Below are 4,636 nucleotides of genomic sequence, written 5' to 3' on the forward strand. Positions count from 1 at the left end.
TGAAAGTATAGATATAAAATGTCGATAGAATTCTTACCGACTGCTTATTATCTTACGTCGGTAGAAAGTGTCAACTGTGAAGCGACTTTTTATTGACTACCTTTATACATCCTAACATCCTGTCGACTATTCGCCACAGACAAATAGTTGACAGGATGTTACTAGGAAGTCGTAAGGATGTATAAAGGTGGTTAATAAAAAGTCGCTTCACAGTTTTTAGAAAGTACATAAAAATTTTATTCAGAGGTAATTACTTTTGCAATTATATATTGCAAAAATAAGCTTTAATTATCTCTGAATAAAATCTTTATTTACTTCCTAAAAACTGTGCAGCGACTATTTATTAACCACCTTTATATATCCTAACGACTTGCTAGTAACATCCTGTCAACTATCTGTTTGTGGCGAATAGCGATTGCCAAGTGGCTAGGTGTGACATGCAACAGAAGAAGACAGGTTTACATTTGTGCTTGAACACATCCATTTAATATCCCCGGGCTAGTAATGAGGACGAGTTCTCCAGCTGCCCTGGAAGTAGGCTGAAATGTTGCGTTGTGTAGTCTAGAAAAGAGAAGAAAAAAGGCAATATATTAGTTTTGCTACAGTGACATTGCAACACACCATGCATTTGTTTCTTAAAAAGGAAGTGCACAAGACAAGTTTTCAACCCTGTGAGCTCTAAACATCTCCACCTGTTTTTTGCAAAGTCCTAAAATGCATGAAATGACTGAATTAGTGCATTAGAGCTGGGAGCGTGATGAATGTGCGTAACACCAACAGATGCATGACACATAAGCTCTATCATACCAATTGTCATCTACAAACAAAAGCTGTAAATCAACTTCAGTTTAATGAACTTCGATATTCGTATTGTGACCAGTACATGGAAGTTTCATGTGTGAATTATCTTAGCAAGGCAAGGTGCCACTCAGAACTGTGCTGCAGCTTTGCTTGGGCACATGTACATAGAAGAGTTGACTTTTGTGTTGCACTTAAGAACCACGAAATGATACAAGCAACATGTAAGCAGTTGAACAGGCATTATGGACATTCTACAGCAAGATTAGAAAATGCCTTTGCTGTGCAGGCAGACATTGTCAAAGCGAGCTTGTTACTAAACATGTTAGCTTTCCACAAGACAGGATATTATATTATCAGTGCATTCATATGACCAGGGCCTCTATCACAAAAATACATATGCCAACAGTAATGACAATTTTCTAGTTATGGTGGCAAAGCTTGCATTATAATATGCTATTATAATCAGGTTAATAGCTATTTTAGCTGGAAAGAAAGGAGTATACCCTAAGATAGCACTGAAATTGCCATGAAAGGAGTTTTGTTGAAAACTGCACAAAGAATATTAAGATGCTTCTTTGTGACACACATACTTAGTGTGGTGTTGACCTTCTTGGAATCCAACGGAACCTTCCGTGGAAGGCATTTGACAGCCGCCCAAAGAAGCACCTCCCTTCAACGTCTTCTATTGAAAAAGGGGCTTTAAGGAGGCCCTCCGCGAAGTGAAAGCCTGAGTTGTTAGCATCCAGGCACAGCCTCTCCAGCAGGTCCTTTTCAACATATACACCGCCACCGATGTCTACCTGTGAAACAATACAAGCACAGATTCATTTTATACACGTATGATCAAGGAATGGTTAGGAAATAGGGTAAGGTTTGCAAAAACAGAAGTAGCTGCTCTTGTTGATTCGGTTTAAAGAACCAAGCGGCCTTACGTATACCATACATGCATTATACTGAGCTGTGTACTTTTACGTAAGACTAGAAAGTATTGGGAACTTCAATGCGAAAGAAAGACATGCATCTGCCTAGAACTAAGCAAATGTGTGCCGCCCCTTGACACAGAGTGAGATCTGGTGCTGTTTTAGTGATTAGCAGACATTGAAAGCTTCAAGCCTCATCGAGTATTGGGCCAAGCTGTGCTCGAGAACTATCAAACAAGATGCAGTTGTCTTCACATACAATTCTGACTTCCCTTTGCAGACATACAGTTTTCAATTTACTGACTGCACTTGGGTGTAAAGATTTTGTCTGACAGAGCGAATAAACCACATACACAAGCAGCATTTTCATAGTTAGCATAGTCTTTAATAGGTACTGATACCTTTAATTTAGAAAGCCCTGTATACTGGGCCTCATCAAACTAATTTCATAAAAGGTTTGTCAAGGTAGAAGCATAGAACTTTATAGTCATTAGAAGACAGGTGAAAGGAGTTAATTATTGCAATTATTACTGAAAATTAAATTTTAGACAGCTCATCCCAATGAGAAATTGATGCAAGCAGTTTGTACATGACATGTCACATAAGCATTTAGATATCAAAAATAGGGATTAAAGAAAACCTTCCCTTGGAGGCTCATTAGTGCAAGCAGCCATGCCCTCGAGGAGACATAACTTCTTTTTCTGTAGGCAGAAAGAGGCTCGAGTATTCTATTGACACATATATGTGCCCATGCATATATGTTATCTCTGTTGTAAACCTTTTTTTCATGTACATGCAAGATGTGTTTATAACATCTCATTGTGCACAAAATTTGCGTAATAATTTAAAGTCCGCGATTTTGTAGCGATGCTATTCCTTTTCGCTATTCGTTAGTAGTCTGACCGACGCCCCGGCCCGTGCTACGTACTGCAACTGCCGGCCGTTAGCGGTGGGCGAGAAGAGTGATATAGAATCGCAGTCTTTAAATTATTACGCACTGCCGTAACCTACGATTGCAAGAGCTGACATCTCGTTATTAAGATTTGGTTGGTCTGTGTTTCTTAAGGGCCGGCGTCTGATTGAAATGTCTAGATTAAAAATAAACCTCGTTATTGTAATATCGGCCTATATACGCTCTGTAACATAGAAGACAAATAAGCGAAGACACTCAAGAACATAAATACACACAGGTTCTCGCGACGCGGACCTCCAAACCGAACTGTATACATACAAAAACCTTCATACAAGCTTCTATCTGCTTAAGCGTCAAACATAGCAATCGTGTGTCAACGCGCGAAGACCATGATACATCGACGTATACATTACAGATGTACTGTACTTGCGGGAATTCCTATATAGCGAATAACTTCTTGCCAGGAAACTACCGAACGAACACCAACTTTCAATGTGTTTTCATAATTGTGTGCCCATTCAGGCATAGCAATCAAGGCGGGTAGCAGAATGCAAGTACGCTGTAACATCAGAGGAAGCTTTCGTGAAATCGCTTGCTAAATGTGCACAGCAACATGGCTAACATAAGATAGGAAAGCGCTTTGCTCTAGCTAGTTACACAACGCTCATTACGTAAATCATAAGCTTCGAGAATGCGCGCAAGCGCCAAACTTGCTTACCTTTCGAGACTTGGCAAACGCTCCTTCGTCTAACAGGTACAGAGGCACCGACGTTTCTCTGGCGCAAGCACTGTAGAACTTCCGATGAACTCGAGCTGCACAAAAGCACAACCTTCAACAGTCTTCCATACACTACGATTCGAAGCCCCAGTACCAGACTTTTTCACGAGAGCGCGGGCAGGCAGAGGCAGCTCGGCAGAACAAAGGCAGCTCGGACGGGCGCTGTACTAGGGCACTCACTGTCGACACTGGTGGATCGCTCGAAACACACGGCGAAATAATGGCGTTACACGAGTCCGGAGGGTTCGGGATGGCTACTGCACACGACAAGGAGCACGTTTTGTCTAGGCACTTCTAAAATATAACTCAAAGACCACCTAAATGCAAGGAGCATTCACTACAACCAACGTGGTGTGTCGACCAAACAAATACTACCGTAGCGCCACTCTGCGGTTTTTAGAAAAATGTATCTTAAATGAAAAAAATTGCGTGTTTTTTCCTAATAACATTTCGTAGGGTCTTTTAATAGATTTGTTGGGTCCAAAAGTGTGTATATTGTACTTTGTGATACGAAGTTTAAGGAAATGTATATATAATAAAAACGAAGCGGATGTTGCCTTCAAGATTCGCAATTGCTTCAGGTGCATGCAGCTTGCAAAAGCACGGCCTTCGAGATCAGACTTTGTCACTCAAAGGAAGCCGTAGCTGGGAGGCGGGCAGGCATTTAGGCCCCAATCGTTGGGTTTACAGTGTCTAGGTAGGCTTCCTTATTTATAAAGAATATACAGGGACTTAAGCCGAACCATGAGCGAGCTATACAGACACACGCAGTACGATTCGGTGTCCGATCCGACGTGCGGCGCTGCATGCTCCGGCGATTCGGGGGGGGGGGGGGAGCACACGTTGCGTGCACATGTGCAATGTGCACATGGCGTGCATCCGAAAGATTGAGCGGCGCGTGAGCTCCGCCCACATCCAGCTCCCCAGCTTGAGTTCATATCCACGTCGAGAAACGCAATATAAACAGCTCTGCACAACACTGCTTCGCTTTACGCGAACACTGTCGATAAAATTATCGCCCTGCGAGTGACAGAACACTTCACGACGGCGCCTTGTCCACTGACGGCCCCACTAAAGGCAGCGATAGGGCCGGTAGGCATAGCTAGGCGGACGCTGCGGCCGACGGCGCTTGCGATCCAGCCCGAGCTCGTCGAAGAGTGCTTATTTTTGCGAAAACAATTAACACTGTACACATTAGGTCGGTCGTAATTAAATACAATTGGT

The 4,636-nt window shown here is 42.5% G+C and overlaps 1 long non-coding RNA gene across 1 annotated transcript; it reads right to left on the minus strand.

Annotated features, from left to right (window-relative positions):
* Positions 1 to 463: 463 nt before the first annotated feature.
* Positions 464 to 3,698, minus strand: LOC142570248 (uncharacterized). The gene is made up of 3 exons (XR_012825661.1): positions 3,353 to 3,698; positions 1,392 to 1,601; positions 464 to 561 (listed from the first exon to the last, which is right to left on the minus strand). It is a non-coding gene; the product is annotated as an uncharacterized LOC142570248 (long non-coding RNA).
* Positions 3,699 to 4,636: the final 938 nt, after the last annotated feature.

Source organism: Dermacentor variabilis, chromosome 1, assembly GCF_050947875.1.
Source record: "Dermacentor variabilis isolate Ectoservices chromosome 1, ASM5094787v1, whole genome shotgun sequence".
Lineage (NCBI taxonomy): Eukaryota > Metazoa > Arthropoda > Arachnida > Ixodida > Ixodidae > Dermacentor > Dermacentor variabilis.